The sequence below is a fragment of the Ornithorhynchus anatinus genome, chromosome 4 (genome assembly GCF_004115215.2).
Source record: "Ornithorhynchus anatinus isolate Pmale09 chromosome 4, mOrnAna1.pri.v4, whole genome shotgun sequence".
Classification (NCBI taxonomy): Eukaryota; Metazoa; Chordata; class Mammalia; order Monotremata; family Ornithorhynchidae; genus Ornithorhynchus; species Ornithorhynchus anatinus.
The window spans coordinates 73,551,894-73,569,600 of record NC_041731.1 but is presented as its reverse complement, the minus strand read 5'-3'; the positions used below and the strand labels follow the sequence as shown (position 1 = coordinate 73,569,600).

Below are 17,707 nucleotides of genomic sequence, written 5' to 3'. Positions count from 1 at the left end.
AGTACAGCACAAAAATAAGCAGATACATTCCCTGCCCACAATGTACTTACAGTCTAGGTTGGGGAGAAAGATAGGAATACCAACAAATAAAATTACATATATGTACATAAATGCTGTGGGGCTAGGAGTGAGGAAGAACAAAGGGAACAAGTCAGGGTGATGCAGTAGGGAGTGGGAGATACGGAAAAGTGGGGCTTAGTCTGGGAAGTCCTCTTGGAGGAGATGTGCCTTCAATAAGGCTTTGAAGGGCAGAGAGCAATTTTTTGTTGCATTTGAGAAGGGAGGATGTTCTAGGCCAGAGGCAGGACATGGGCTAGGGGTCAGCAGTAAGATAGGCAAGACCAAGACACAGTGGGAAGCAGCGTGCCTCAGTGGAAAGAGCCCGGGGCTTGGGAGTCAGAGGTCATGGGTTCGAATCCAGACTCTGCCCCTTGTCAGCTGTGTGACTGTGGGCAAGTCACTTCACCTCTCCGTGCCTCAGTTCCCTCATCTGTAAAATGGGGATGAAGACTGTGAGCCTCACATGGGACAACCTCATTCCCCTGTATCTACCCCAGCGCTTAGTACAGTGCTCTGCATGTAGTAAGTGCTTGACAAATACCAAAATTTATTTTTTTATTTAGAGGAGCAAAGTGTGCAGGCAGTGCCGTAGAAGGAGAGAAATGAGGTGAGGTGAGGTAGAAGGGGACAAAGTGATGGAGTGCTTAAAACCAACGGTGAAGAGTTTTTGTTTGATGCTGAGACTGGAAGTTTTTGGGGAGTGGGGTGACATGTCCTGAATCTTTCCACAGAAAAATGATATGGGCACTAAAGTGAAGTATGGACTGGAGTGGGGAGAGACAGGAAGCTGGGAGATCAACAAGGAGGCTCTCGTAATATCCCGGCTAGATTACTCTGTCAGCCTTCTCTCTGATCTCCCTTCCTCCTCTCTCGCCCCGCTCCAGTCTATTCTTCATTCCGCTGCCCGGCTCATCTTCCTGCAGAAACGATCTGGGCCTGTCACTCCCCTTCTTAAACACCTCCAGTGGTTGCCCATCAACCTCTGCTCCAAACAAAAACTTCTCATTCTAGGCTTCAAGGCTCTTCATCACCTTGCCCCTTCCTACCTCTCCTCCCTTCTCTCTTTCCACTGCCCACCCCGCACGCTCTGCTCCTTTGCCGCCCACCTCCTCACCGTCCCTCGCTCTCATCTATTCCGCCGTCGACCCCTGGGCCACGTCCTCCCGTTGTCCTGGAATGCCCTCCCTCCTCACCTCCGCCAAACTAACTCTCGTCCCCTCTTCAAAACCCTACTGACAGCTCACCTCCTCCAAGAGGCCTTCCCAGACTGAGCTCCCCTTCTCCCTCTACTCCCTCTACTGCTGCCCCCTTTCACCTCTCTGCAGCTAAACCCTGTTTTCCCCCCATTTCCCTCTGCTCCTCCCCCTCTCCCTTCCCATCCCCTCAGCACTGTACTCCTCTGCTCAACTGTATACATTTTCATTACCCTATTTATTTTGTTAATGAAATGTACATCGCCTTAATTCTATTTATTTGCTATTGTTTTAATGAGATGTTCATCCCCTTGATTCTATTTATTGCTACTGTTCTTGTCTGTCCGTCTCCCCCCATTAGACTGTAAGCCCGTCAAAGGGCAGGGACTGTCTCTATCTGTTACCGATTTATACATTCCAAGCGCTTAGTACAGTGCTCTGCACATAGTAAGGGCTCAATAAATACTATGGAATGAATGAATGAATGAATGAATGAATGAATGAATGAGGCTGATGCAGTAATAGGATGAGTGATTGTATTAACGTGGTAGCAGTTTGGATGGAAAGGAAAAAGAGGACTTAATGATGTTGTGAAGGTGGGACTGACATGACTTAGTGGTGAATCAAATATGTGGGTTGAATAAGAGAGTAATCAAGGATAAGTTGGGATGGATATGTGGTTGGATTAGCATGATAGCAGACATAAAGGGGCAGATTTAAGCAATGTAGTGAAGGTAGAACTGACAGGACTTCATGACAGTTTGAGTATGTGGATGGAATGAGAAAGATGAGTGGAGGACAACACCAGGGTTACAGGCTTATGAGATAGGGAGGGTAGTGGCATTGTCTACAGTGATGGAAAAGACATGGGAAGTAAGGTGTGAAGATAAGGTAAACAAGGATGCTGATGACGAAGTGGAATATGGTAAGTGTTTGGATAAATGTCAACGTAGTAGCAGTTGGGTGGAGAAGAATGGGCAGATTTTAGTGATATCGTGAAGGTAGAACCTTCAATATTTGGTGGCAGACTGAATATGAGGGTTGAATGAGACAGATGAGTCAACGATAATGGCATGATTATGGGCTTGAGAGACAGGGAGGAGAATGGTGACAGGCTTTGGATAGGAAGATGAGGAGTTCTATTTTGGACTTGTTAAGTTTGAGGTGTCAGTGGGACACCCAATAGAGATGTCCACAAAGCAGGCAGAAATGTGAGACTGCAGATAAGGAGTGAAGTCAGGGCTGAAGAGGTAAATTTGGGAATCATCTATATAGAGATTGTAATTCAAGATGAGAGAGCAAATGGGAGTAAATAAAATTACATAGGGAGTGAATAAAATTCCAAGGGAGTGTGTGTAGGAGGAGAATAGAAGGGGACCTAGAACTGAGCCTTGAGGGAGTTCCACAAAAGAAGAGTCTTCTAAGGAGATTGAAAAGGAGCAGAAGGAAAGGAGGAGAACCAAGGCAGGATATTATCAGTAAAGTCAAGGTTAGATAATGTTTCCAGACGGGGGTGGTCCAACAGATCCAAGGCAGCTGAGTCTTAGAGGTGGATGAGTGTACAGCAGAAGCCATTGGATTTGGTAAACAGAAAGTCATCGGCCACCTTAATAGGGACGGTTTTCAAGGTAGCAAATTAGGACACATATTATATTCTTAACAAATACCTCATCATTATTAGGATGGGGTAGAGAGAGATCTCTAATGTGACTGAAATTCAGCTCATCTATACGTTTTATGGTGAAACAGCATATTGCTTTGAACTGAGAAACCATGAAAAAGATGTAGAACCGTGTGTCATAAACATGACACAGTCTTATTTGGCATGCACGCATTCGTAATACTGAATAAACGAGATGCACTAAATGAAGATTTTTCAACATTCTTAGTGACTGAGAATACACAGTGAAAATTCTTTCCATCCAATTCTAACAGTAATTCCAAAGATATGATATAAAATATATTTTATTTTATTCAACTTTTTATTCTATGAAAATATATTTTGTTAGCTATTCCTTATCTTAAGTAAACAATTGCTATAATAATTATGGTATTTGTTAAGTGTTTACTAAGCACCAGGCACTGTGCTAAGCACTGGGGTGGATATAAACAAATTGGATTGGACACAGTCCCTGTCCCATGTGGAGTTCACAATCTCAATCCCTATTTTACAGATGAGGTAACTGAAGCAAAGAGAAGTGAAGTGACTTGCCCAAGGTCACTTAGCAGACAAGTGGAAGAGCCAGAATTAGAAGTCATGACATTCCTGACTCCCAGGCCTATCCACTACACCATGCTGGCCTTTCAAAATATTTATCAAAATAATGGCTAAGGGTAGCATTTCCATTTTTATTAAATTATGTTAGCTGACAAACCTGGAATTTGACATCTCTGAGCAGGAATGCATTTTTAAGGTTGCCATTTTCCCCAGTAGTTTGAGTATGCAAGGTAATAACGTTATTTCCTATTTTTGTTCGTGTGTTTCTACTGAACAATTATCCTGATTTTTTTTTTTTCAAGAAAATGGTGTGGAGGTACTTTACTAAAATAACATTACCAGAGGTCAATAGAATCTTAGAACAGCTGCTGTGAACTTACAAATGAAATGATCTTCTTAAACTATAAACAAGATACACAAAGCAAGACATTCATTCTTTAATTTTAGATATTTTAACAGATCCCCAAAATGAGAGGACAGAATTTAGAATGAAGAGGTATGGTAAAATTAGAAACATAAATAGTTAGGTATTGTATTCTGGAAAAATATGGGTAAATTTTTAAACCAGAAAAATGCATGTTTAAGATTGGAGCACTCTCTTATCCACATCAGGGTAAAATGCATTAATAAACAAAAATATCTTTGCTCTAGGGCTGATATACACATCCAGCATTTTAAAATGCCACGCTTACTGTGCACGATAGTTGTAATGCTCACAAATGCATTCATTAATTATCTAATAAATAATACATGGAAGTGTTTCTGGATAGTCCAATGCCATTAGCTTTTCACCAAATATAAGGCTCCTGAGTCATAAACTAATGAGCTCTATTTTCCCTACTGCATAGCCTCTCCCTCTGGGATTAAATTTATTTAGAAGCTTACTGAGGCTCAGTCTTAGGTCCAGTAGGGGCCCTTCGATGTTTTTACTAAATAGTTCCAGTAAGTTGAGTGGGGAGGATCTGAAGAACAGACTGTCCTTACTTCCTGCTAGGACTCACTTTGAAGCAATGAGGACACTAGAACAATGGGGCTGAAGTTTCCTTCAGGGAGCCATGAGGAGTAAGTCAGTCAGTCTACAGTGTAGAGTACTGTACTGTGCACTTGGGAGAGTACAATATAACAATGAACAGACATATTCCCTGCCCACAATAAGTTTACACTCTATAGGAGGAGACAGACATTAATATAAATAAATAAATGACAGATAAGTAAATAAGTCCTGTGGGGTTGGGAGGAGGGGATGAATAAAGGGATCAAGGCAGGGCAATACAGAAAGGTGTTGAAGAAAAGGAAAAGAGGGCAGGCCTCTTGGAGGAGATGTGCCTTGGAAACTAATCATTCACTCTATCAGTCAATCTTATCTTTTGTTTGCTTTCTGAATGCAAATGATTGTACTATTTACAGTATAACAATGTTGGCAGACTTGTTCCCGGCCCACAATAAGTTTACAGCATAGAATGATCATTATTATTATGATCATTGTTGATCATAATAATAATAGTATTTGTTAAGCACTTACTGTGTGCCAGCACTGTAGTAAGCACTGAGGTAGATAAAATATAATCCCATTGTACATGGTCTCTGTCCCACATAGGCCTCACAGTCTTAATCCCCATTTTACAGATGAGGGGGAACTGACACCCAGAGAAGTGAAGTGACTTGCCTAAGGTCACATAGCAGAGAAGTGGCAGAGTTGTGATTAGAACCCAGATCCTCTGACTCTCTGGCCCATGCTCTTTCCACTAAGCAACACTGCTTCCCATGGAATCTATCTACAGTATAGCCTGACTGACCAGGTTTTTCTTTTAACCCCCATAGGCCACATCTGGGCCTGGAGATTGGAACCCCAGACATTTGGGCAGAGATTCAGGAAAACTGTCTTAGAGAGAACTCAGTGCAGGCTATGTCGGGTTGCCATGGACTTCTTGGGGTAGAGAAGTTCCTTAAACTCCTACCCCTTAGTCAAGATATATGGCTGAGAGCTGCCAGACAAAACTGGAAAATGAAGTGGTAATCTGCACCCAATATCTAAATCCAGTACAAGTTAAAGACTGTCTCCCTCTCTGGTGGAGAGTTGCCTCTATATTTCTCTCTGACCACAACCTCCTACCTGCTACCTTTTCTCATACCTCACCTATTCACACAATTTTCCCTACAGAAACCTCCATTCATTCAATAGTATTTAGTGAGCTCTTACTATGTGCAGAGCACTGTACTAAGCGCTTGGATTATACAATTCGGCAACAAATGAGCCAATCCCTGCCCATTTACCCCAAAATATCTATGTACCTTCTTTAATGTACAAACCCGTGTATGCAACACCACTCTCCAACAAACTCAACCTCACTCCGCCCTATTCTTACATCCACTGTAAAGAACTACCCCAGGCCTGGTCACCACTAAAAGATCCTTCTTTAGCTCCTATATTTGTGATGCCAAGCTCTATTGGTGGAAATCCAATACCATTCCAACTTCCACCTAGCTCGTTATCTTTAACTTGGCTTTCTTCCACTCATGCATCATCCATTCTCTTCTTTTACAGTTGTCTCTCAAGTTATCTTGTCTACTCCCCAGATCTACCTCTTCTACCTGTGCTTGAGCACACACTCTCTCAGCTCTAAAAACACTCCCTGCCATATTTATAGACTTCATGGCCATCAACTGCAATCTGCCATTCATTGATGACTCCTCTCTCTGTACCGTCAAACGTTGTCTATGCCTTTTACAGTATCCTCTAGTGATTTTCCCGTGTTCCTATGCCTTTCCAAGTACCTCAAACAAATTGCAGACACTGTCTTCAATTCCACTCTCAACTCCTTTCTCATCCACTACAATCTGGTTTCTGCTCCTTCCACCCCTACTTATCAGATCTTATTCTTTTTTAATTTTCCTTAATCACTCAGCCACCCTTGTTACCATAGATTATGATCTTTTCTTGGAAATGCTATCTATTTTGGTTTCACCAACTCAGTTCTTTCCTGTTTCTCTTCCTACTCTGCTGCTCTTCCTGAGACGCTTTCTCTGCCTTTTTTATGGTATTTTTTATATATGGCATTTGTTAAGTGCTTACTTTTGGGTTGGATACAGTGGAAAGAGCACGGGCTTTGGAGTCAGGGCTCATGAGTTCGAATCCCAGCTCTGCCACTTGTCAGCTGTGTTACTGTGGGCGAATCACTTAACTTCTCTGTGCCTCAGTTTCCTCATCTGTAAAATGGGGATTAAGATTGTGAGCCCCACGTGGGGCAACCTGATTCCCCTGTGTCTACCCCAGTGCTTAGAACAGTGCTCTGCACATAGTAAGCGCTTAACAAATACCAACATTATTATTATCTATGTCCCACATGGGGCTCACAGTCTTAATCCTTATTTTATAGATAAAGGAATTGAGGTACAGAGAATGAAGCGACTTGCCCTAAGTCACACAGCAGACAAGCAGTGGAGTCAGGATTAAAACCCAGGTCCTTCTGACGCCCAGGCCCATGATCTATCCACCAGGCCACACTGCTTCTCAACAATGGAGTGTCAGGTGTGGGATCCAAATATACACCTCCATTCAGAGACCAGAACTTGAGTCTCGCTCCTTAGACTACGTAGCCATCCTGCCTTCTTTTTTTCTTCTCATATCCTAACTCACTCAAGGCTCTGTCCTAGTCCCTTATTCTTCTCACTTTATATTCAGTCCTTCAGAAAGCTCACTTATTCTTTGGTTTCACCTACCATCTCTATGCATATGACTCCAAAATCTCAATTGCTATCCATGACCTCTTCCTCCATCTGAAATTTTGCATTTCTTCCTGCTTCTCCACACGGATATTTTACTAGCACCTAAGGCTCAATATGTCTAAAACTGAACATTTCACTTTCCCTCCCAAATCATCTCCTCCATCTAATTTTCACATCCTTTCTCTGTAGTCCACTTCAGGGAATTGTCAAGGCAAACTCTCTGTCTCTGAAGTCTTCAACTTTGCCATTATCCTTTATTTCTTGCTTTCTTTCTGCTTGCTCATTCAGACTGTCACTGAATCCTTTCAGTTTTTCCTCCACAGTCCCTCTTTTCAATACAAATAGCCAATTCCTTAGTTCAATCACCATCATATTATGTGATTAGAATACTGCTTCATCCTCTTCTCCCACCACCTCACCTCCAACCTCTCTCTTCTCCCATTTAAACTTCATCTGCAGCTCAGATCATCTTCTAAAATGCCTTTCCACTCCCCTAAAGTCTCTATTATTTACCCATCATCTTCACATCTAACAGAAATTTCTGATGATTTGCTTTTAAAGCATTACATCAGCTCTCCCCCTTATCTATCCACTCTACTTCACCCTATTTCATGCCTCTTATTTCTCAACTTCTCAACTAATTTAGCAGCATTCACTCTCTTGTCCCTTGTCATCTTGTCAGCTGTTGCTCTTGAGTTATCTTGACTGCTCCCCAAATCTACCTCTTCTACCTGTGTTTGACCACATACACTCTCACCTCTAAAAACACTTCCTGCCATGTTCACTCACTCCACAGCCATCAACTTCAATCTCTCATTCATGAGAAGCAGCATGGCCTAGTAGATAGGACACAGGCCTGGGAGTTAGGACTCACTACACATTCCTTATTTTCCATCTTCTCACCTCATTCTTCCACCTCCTATCTCTAACTCTAATCTTTTCTCTGTTTGGAAATTCCTCTCCTTTCAAAGCTCCTTCACCAGACCTCAGCTCTTCCCATCTTCAAACCAGCTGAAATCCCAACTCATTCAACATGCTTTTCCTGTCCATATTTCTTCTTTCCTGGACACATCCTCCCAGTGATAGTCTCAGCACTTTGCATTCCCAATCACCTTTACACTTGAGTAAATGCTGATTGGCATACTCTGCTGTTTAAACACTTCTTTCAACCTTTAATCGATTTTTGTGTGTCTCCCCTGTTAGATTCTATGCCCTTTGACAACAGAGATGATATTTTCTAACTTTTCCAAGTACTTTATACGGTGCTTGGTGTTCAATAAAATACTATTGATTGATTGGTTGGATTTCAAAAATAAACGACAGGAGGCTGCCCCCCTACCTGCAAAAGTTCTAGGATGTACTTGTGGACTGCACCCAAAAGCAGAAGTATTGTTCTGTGGGTGCAGTGTGAGTAGAATGACGAGTACAGCCAAGAATGGAGGGGCAGGATTCACCCTGCTCAATTGTGTTGCTAGTGAGGCTGCCACCACACCTCCCATCCAAGAAAACTCTCTTTCGAAAAATCCGAGGAGAATATGTAAAAGGTCAAGGGAAATGTTGCTTACCCTCATCAGCTTCCACAGCATCTTCAGGAGCTCAGGCTGGAGAACACGTTTGACTCAGTATGCATCATTGCATACTATTAATTTAATGTACATGAAGTTGCTTGTTACACTTTAGGATATTTCCATTTAATATTAATTTTACTAAGGATGAATGAACTAGAAATAGGTATTTTGGGTTTGAGGAACTATTAATTCCACAATCCAATCAATCAGGAGTATTTATTCAATAATCAATCATTCAGTGGTATTTATTTACTAAGTACTTGGGAGAGTACAATGCAACATATTTGGTGGACACATTCCTTGCCCACAGAGTTTACAATCTAGAGACTGTAATCTCAGTCTAGATACTGACACTGAACACCTATTGTGGGCAGATCTCTGTTCTAAGCATTTAAGAGAATATAATAAAATTAGAAGATGTGATCCCTGTTCTCAAGGAGCTTATTACCCAATGAAGAAAATAGACACTAACATAAATTACAGATAGGAGGGAATTTAGTATAAAGATATGCACATAAATTTATAAGGGTGGTTTGAGTATCCAAGTGTTTAGAGGATGCTGAAATGCTGAAGTCAGTTGAGGGAGGTCGTTAATATAACATTTCATATAGCCCAGATTAATAGTCCATAGAAAATAACTGCATTAATTAAGAGTGTCGGATTTCATTACTTAAGAAGATAAATTCACCTTTTCATCTTCCTAATGAAAATAATCTGATTAAATATTATTCAGGTGCATCTTGGATTAAATATTTCAGTGCTTCCATCTATAATCTTGGGTAGAAGGAATTGTTTCTGGAATTTTGGAGCCCTTATATATGTACTGAAATGTATTTCCTCACAATCTCATATCTGCTATTACACTCTTTATCGAAGAAAGTTATTGGAAAAGTGACAAAAAAATTTCTTATAGAGCACAGTTTAATAGTCCATAGAAAATAACTGCATTACTTAAGAGGGTAAGATTTCAATATTTAAGAAGACAACTTTGCCTTTTCATTTCCCTAAAGAAAATAACTGATTAAATATTATGCAGATGCCTCTTCAATTAAATATTACAGTGGTTCCATTTCTACTCTTGTGTAGAAGGAATTGTTTCTGGAATTTTGGAGCCCTTGTATATGTACTGAAATATTTTCTTACATTCTTATATCTACTATTAGACTCTTTATCGAATAATTTTATTGGAAAAGTGCCAAAGAAATCCCAATATTTTAGAAAGATATGAGTCTATTCTATTTCTTACACTTCCCAGATCCACCAGCAGACATTCTGTAATGGTGAGCTACAAAACACAATTTCTATAATACAATTTACATTTATATGTTTTATTGAGTTATTTTTTCCCTTAAGAGTTGATAAATTCGAGCCAAATATCTTCATTTTAAGATATAGTCAACTAGTTCATCAGTTATCTCATGTTTAAAAAGGGATTCTTTCAATTTCTAAGGCAACAAAAGTCATATTCCACTGAAATTGAGCAGGGTAGGTTTGCAGAGAAATTATAAGGAATTTGATTTTTCAAGAGTTCTCTAATATATCATTAGATTTTTCTAGTGAGAGGTAAAAAGCTTTACTCTGGAAATAATTAAAGATTCTGAATTAACTATATCAGGTTACTTTATTACTCATGGGTAATTTACAAATTCAGTCACAACCTAGAAAGCTGCACCTGCATGCAAGAGTCATATCTCATCCAAACTTGGGCAGTAAGTAAATTGGGCCCAACTTTAACTAGGGTAAGAGAACATCTGAAATATAGTGAAAAGTTGTTCTGCTTGGAGGCAGGGGAGATGGGCTTGAAAGAACTAATTAACCTTACAATGTATGACCAATGAGAAGTTTAATTAGGGGAAAAATCTGGCTTTTTAAGTTCCCAGCTTATACTGATCGCTATACACATGGAAATTGTCTCCTTTCTAAATGACTTGAAGAGATCACTGTTTAAGAAGCAGCATGGCCTAGTGGAAAGAGCATGGGCCTAGGAGTCAGAGAACCTGTTTTCTAATCATGGCTCCATAACTTGGATGCTGTGTGACCTTGGGCAAGTCACTTAACTTGTTTGTCAGTTCCCTCATTCATAAAATAGGGATGAAGACTGTGAGCCCCATGTGGAACAGGGACTGTGTGCAACCTGGTTATCTTTTATCTTCCCTAGCACTCTCTATAGTGCTTGGCACATAGTAAGTGCTTAACAAATACCATTATAAAAAGGCTGAATAACTAAAAGAAAAACATCCAACAATCAATAGTATTTACTGAGTAAAAAACTGTACAGAGCTCTGTACTAAATGCATAGGAAAGAACATAGAATTAGTAGATAAGATCCCTGCTCACTCTGAGTTTATAATGCAGTGACGAAGTCAGACACTAACATAATTTTCAGATTGAAGGAAGAAGAAGAAGGTGATAGGTACATGAGTCAGTCAGGGAACAAGTCTACCAACTCTGTTACATTGTACTCTCCCAAGCGCTTAGTACTGTGGTCTGCACATGGTAAGTGCTCAATAAATACAATTGACTGAATGATTGACCGAGTTAGTTCTTAAATACTATGTAAGAAATATGCAATGCGTAGTTTTGACTACACAAATGTTCATTTGGGGGCATATAACATGGGCAGATTAGAAATTAATCAGGGAAGGACTTCTGGATCAGTGATTTCATGAGAGCTTTCAATATGGGAGAGCTGTGATCTGCCAGATTTGAAGTGGGGGAATTTCCAGGCAGGTGAAAGCATGTGAAATGAAGGGATGTGAACAAGTGAAAAATAAAGGAAAAATTTTTTTTTGGAAGAAATTTTTGTTTTGGTCTTTGTGTGGAGTAGATTCAAGAGGTTGTCATCACAGTATTCTGTTTGTCTTTTGCATTTGGCTAGTCTGAAATCAGTGAAGTCATGTTAGAGACAGACAACCCTAATCTTATAGCACTGAGTATACCTTTAATTGCTAATTTGGGAGAACAAGTCATCTTTACTGACCTGTGTTAAGAACACACTATCTCTTCTTCATCCACTCTAAATGAATTATGAATAGGACCCAACCAAAATCTGTTTAAGAGATAACAAGAATTAAAGATTTTGCAGCAGATGGCACCAGCTGTGCTCATCTAATTCCATCTGAAACAATCTGCCTAATATACAGAAGTATGGGAAACCAATGATAGTGTCTCGGAGCCAGGGAAGAAAACCGAGGATAGCCATTCTGGCACAGATCCTGAGCCTCCCATTTTAATTAGTGTTAGTGGCCACAGACAGGTTTACATTTTCTACCTCTTTCTTTTTAGCCCTCATTCTATGCTTACTCTTCTCTCAGACACAATTTCTTTCTGTAGTATCTTTCCGGAAGCCCTCATTAACAAAATTAAAGTTGTTTTATTAAATGGAACACTGGTCACTATGGATTCACCTGATACAGACATGTATAATTGGATAGTTAGATAGATAGATAGATAAATAGGCGGTGTTGTCTAATGGAGAGATAGCATGGATCTGGGAGTCAGAGAAGATCTGGGAGTCAGAGAACTTGGGTTCTAATCCTAGCTCTGCCACATCTGTTACTTGAGTCACAACTACTCTGTGCTTCAGTTTTTTCATCTGTAAAATGGAGATTAAATCTTACTCATTCCTACTTAAACTATGAGTTCCATGTGAGATGGGAACTGTGTCCAACGTGATTTTCTTGTTTTATATCTACCCCAGCATGTAGCTCCTTGCTTGGTTTATAGTAAGTGCTTAACAAATAACATATGATGATAGATGTAAAAGTGGATTTATACTTCACCTCTATAGGTAGATAGAACAGTGGGTCATCCTGAAACCTTACGAAATCATTAAGCAGTGTGGCTTAGTGGAAAGAGCATGGGCCTGGGAGTCAGAGGTCGTGGGTTCTAATCCCAACTCCACCACTTGTCCCCTGTGTGACTTTGGGCAAGTCACTTAACTTCTCTGTGCCTCAGTTCTGTAAAACGGGGATTAAGACAGTGAGCCCCATAAGGGACAACCTGCTTACCTTGTATCTACCCCAGCGCTTAAAAGAGTGCTTGGCACATAGTAAGCACTTTACAAATATCATCATCATTATTATTATTAGTAACCAAAACAGTGGAAAAAGAACTAAACCATGACATACACTGAAAATATTAATCCTCCATAATCACATAAAATATACATATGACATGATAGTATCTATATTAAGACGGGATTCAGAGGTATCCTTTTAAGTAGTAAAATGCACTGATAAAGGTTTTGTAATAAGTAATGTTTCACATGGACAAAGTAAGGCCAAAGGATAGAAAATCATGGTTCTGTCCATTGGATTTGAACACAATTAAATACACTTTATGTTTAACATGCCTGCTAATGAAGAAACCTTCCAGAGAGTTTAATAGAAGCTACATAGACCGACCATCTGCAAAATTTGGCAAAAGAAAATTAATTTTCTCACTGATGTAGATTATAGTCATATGTGCATTTTGTTTAATGAATATGCATTTAGTTATGATGAAATTACCTGTGCTCAAAGAAGACACCACTGAGGATATAGTTCACTAATGATTACCTGTGTGACTGAAAAGGCCAATGCAAGGCCAGTTGTCCCAGCCATTTATTGAGAACTTACTAGGTGCAGAATCATCGGGAGAGTATAGTACAACCGAACCGTTAGACATGTTTCTTGCCTACAAAAAGCTTGTAGTTTAGAGGGCACACACCAAGACAGGCCTTCACGTTTGTTGCTTGCAAGGCCTAAGTAGTTTTTTGCTTTTCCCTCCTTGTCTCATGATTCTTACATTATTTGTGCATCTTACTGGTCTCTCTGAGACAATTATCTCTAGGTTAGCAGCTGAGATGCAGCATTGTCTGAAGCCTTGTTTTACTCTTTCCTTCACAGCATCAACAGCATCCTGTTGCCAATAGCAATTAGATCCTTTTTTAAAACAAATCTTAGAACACATATTCCATTCATCTAATATTTACTGTGCATTCACAAGTGATAATTTCTACTCAAAGCTAGTTGGTTTGATTCCCAATCCAGATGGGAAGAAACAAGCCCCAGTCTCCAAATGCTGCTGAACCTGGTTGAAACTGCATTTATTTTATTTTCATTTTCTGTCCCGAACAATTGTTCCAAGATCAGGATCATGAGTATCTGTGTAGCCAAGTGGTAATGTGCTCCGATCTTCATGTTCTTGTTTCCCACATCACAGATTGGAAACAAATTGGAATCTCTGAATCCTTGCTCTGTTTTCCAGAGCCAAAACAAAACAGAGGGCTGCACCAATATCTCATTCATTCATTCATTCATTCATTCATTCATTCATTCATTCATATTTATTGAGCGCTTACTGTGTGCAGAGCACTGTACTAAGTGATTGAAAAGTACAATTCAACAATGGATAGAGACAATCCCTACCCAACAACAGGCTCACAGCCTAGAAGGGGGAGACAGAGAACAAAACTAAACAAATAGGCATCACTACCATCAAAATAGATAAAAAGAACCATAGACAAATGCACATCATTAATAAAATACATAGAGTAATAAATATGTACAAATATATACAAGTGCTGTAGGGAGGGGATGGGCATAGACAGAGGAAGGGAGTAGAGGCAATGGGGAGGGGAGGAAGGGTAGAGGGAAAGGGAGGATTCAGTCTGGGAATGCCTCCTGGAGGAGGCGAGCCCTCAGTAGGGCTTTGAAGAGGGGAAGAGAGTTAGTTTGCAGGATGTGAGGAGGGAGGGTATTCCAGGTCAGTGGTAGGAAGTGGATCAGCGGTCAACGGTGGGTCAGGTGAGAACGGGGCCCAGTGAGGAGGTGAGCGGTAGAGGAACGGAGTTTGCTGGCTAGGCAGTAAAAGGAGAGAAGGGAGGTGAGGTAGGAGGGAGCAAGGTGAGAATATGACCCGCCACCAACCGGGGGGACCTCCGCGACTGCATCCCCCAACCCCTCTCTCCCAAAGAGAAAGAAAGAGGGGGAGGGATGGGGGGAAAGGAAAAAAGTGGAGAAAGACAGGAACAGCAAGGCCCCGGAGGTGAGGGTGAGAGGGGAAAGGCTCATCGGCGGTCTAGCTCTTTTAGCCTCAGGATGCGGTGAGAGAATGAGTAAGCTGATGAATTTGAAAGTGTCTAGACGTTGGGTCCAAACGCTTTAGGTCAAAGTGTATCATTTTGCCTCAATTATCCAGATCAGTCATCTAGTTATGGTCCATTTTGCAGGGAAATTGCATAATCCTCTTTTTTATCTTAGTTATGCAGACTGCCAAGGAAAACAAAATGTGAAAGGTGAATATGAGAGAATGAAAATCTATCTATATAATATTTTCCAGATAACATAGGAGACTGCTGAAATGCTAAAATTATATCCATTAAAACCCCCCAGACAATGATATTCAATTTTTGGAGTTTAAAAATATTTTAATGTAAATATATCAATTTTTCTTCTCAAAATTCCTCAAGATGATATTGATATATTTATGTTTCAGTACAGCATTGCCTGTTCATTCCTGAGCAGAGCTGGGAGTGGACTCTGCATCCTGGAATGCATTTTCATCTCTAGGTCCTGGTACTGTGTCAGAAGGGTATGCTCACCAGCTTTGGCCCCAATGGCTGGGACAATCATCTTGAAGTCAAGTCTCACCAGGAAGGCTAAATTTTAATTTTACTCTTTCCACTAGTAAGGTCACCCAGCAGGTAAGTGGAGGAACAGGATTAGAATCTAGGACCTCTGACTTTCATGCCTGTGCTCTTTCCACCAGGCCATGCTGATTTAACCAGCCTGGTCTAGGGGAAAGAAGTTCAGTCCTTTAAAACTTCCTTTTTTATGAAACCTGATCCTCTAACCACTCTTCCCCATAGCTTGGGGAAGGCCCTCCCCACTGTTATCTTGTCTTATGTTGTCAACTTATCTCTGACCCATGGAGATTCCATGGACATATCTCTCCCAGAATACCTCACCTCTATCTGTAATCTTTCAGGTAGTGTATCTATAGAGTTTTCTTGGTAAAAATACAGAAGTGGTTTACCATTGCCTCCTTCCATGCAGTAAACCTGAATCTCCACCTTCGACTTCCTCCCATGCCACTGCTGCCCAGCACAAGTGAGTTTTGACTTACAGTAGATTACCTTCCACTCACTATCCACTGCCCAAGCTAGGAATGAAATGGGTATGCCTCTGCTTGACTCTCCCTCCCATAGCCGGGCCTGGTAGAATACTGGAAACTCTCCAGATGTGATTCTTAGAGGGCACTGTTATCTACTCAGTGCCAATCTCTCAACCTGAACCCACAGGCATCTCCCTTTAAAAAAAAACAAAAACACTGGTTTCCCATCCTATCCCAGTCCCTGCCTTTCCTATCCTATCTCACAGTTGCCTTTCACTTCTCCCACCCAAACCAAAACTTCTGAGGATTGGATAATGGGCAGCTGAAAAGGACCAAACCACAAAGAAATCTGGCAGGAAAGTTGTGTATGGGTTCATAGTAGGGAGAAAGTAGGTAACTAGCACAGTGTTTGTTGGTATAAGTCAGAGGGTGTATGGGTAAGTTTTCCTAACGCTGTGGAGGCAGGGAGGCGGGTAACTGGGAACATGCTTTTAAAGAAAACAGTTGTACAAAGTAGATTGGGGTAGAGGTAGACTATGGTGAACCCATTAATTGCTTAAGTGAGAAACCACACTCTCATCCCATCATCTACTGGTCTAATGAGGAAAGAGCTCTTCAAAAAGGGATGCATGCAGATCCTTTTTCCATAAACCATTCTTCATCAGCTGTACAGCCTAAGTCAGTGGTGTAAGATCCACACTCCAACAACTAGCTCTTATGCTACAAATTTATACCTGCCATAATTTCTGGATGACTAGTTGTTATCATCATGTAGTGACCATCAGACAGGTTATAATTGTGTCTAGTCAAGCCTTAACCAGACCAACTCCATCTTTGTGAGCATCTGCCACTTGCAATAAGCAGGCATACGCTTACCCAAAGTACATTAACTGGAACCCCGACTCCAGTCAAGGTGGGATATAAAATCTCAGAAATAAATCCAAAGTAGAGAAGAAAAAAATAGGCCCCAGCTGAAAGGGTCACAGAAACAATTCTGAAGGGTCCAATGGGTCTTGTCACACAATCCCTCCCCAGTGGTAACTGCCATTGGCCTGTTGCCAGCACAGAGGAGAAGAAACAGGATATGGAAGAGTACAGCATGGTGTGGTGGATAAGGTTTGGTCCTGGGAGTCAGAAGATCATGGATTCTAAGTCTGACTCCGTCACTTGTATACAGTGTGACCTTGGGCAAGGCACTTCACTTATCTGTACCTCAGTTACCTCATCTGTAAAATGGGGATTGAGGTCGTAAGCCCCATGTGAGACAGGGACTGTGTCCAACCTAATTTGTTTGTATCTACCATAGTGCTTAGTGCTCTGCTTGGCACATAGTAAGCACTTAACAAATACCACAATTATTATTGTCATTATTAGTATTTCTGAAGGGGATCCTCCATGAACTCTTCATAGTAGGTTGGAATTCTGTCATGGAAATCTGTCACACTGACATGGCGATTCGTCTCTACCCAAAGTCAGGGATACCCACTCTGTTGGACCATGGATGGTGCCAACTGACTGATCAGACCTCCTCGCTGGAGCAGGAGAAGTGAGAATTCCCTCAGGGATGGATCTCAACTGCTGGTTGATTTGAAAAGTAGCCCACGCCTGGGTGATTTGAAAAGGAGTCCATGTCGGGGTGATTTGAAAGGTAGACCCTGGAGACAACAGGCATCTTCTTCCCAGTTCTGCTAGCTATTAGAAGCTGGGAACAGTGCTGGCTACATAAGTGTATTTCTACCAAGTAGGAAGCATTCGTGGGGTGGGAGCTAGGTGTTTCTCCATTTGTGAGTAACTAAATAAGTGTACTCCACCCAAAAGAAAGTTCAATTCACCACATGGAATAA

At 41.0% G+C, this 17,707-nt stretch overlaps 1 non-coding gene across 1 annotated transcript; it reads right to left on the bottom strand.

The window, feature by feature from the left end:
* Positions 1-15,869: 15,869 nt before the first annotated feature.
* Positions 15,870-16,007, bottom strand: LOC114811381. Its single transcript, XR_003759085.1, has one exon. It is a non-coding gene; the product is annotated as a small nucleolar RNA SNORA7 (small nucleolar RNA).
* Positions 16,008-17,707: the final 1,700 nt, after the last annotated feature.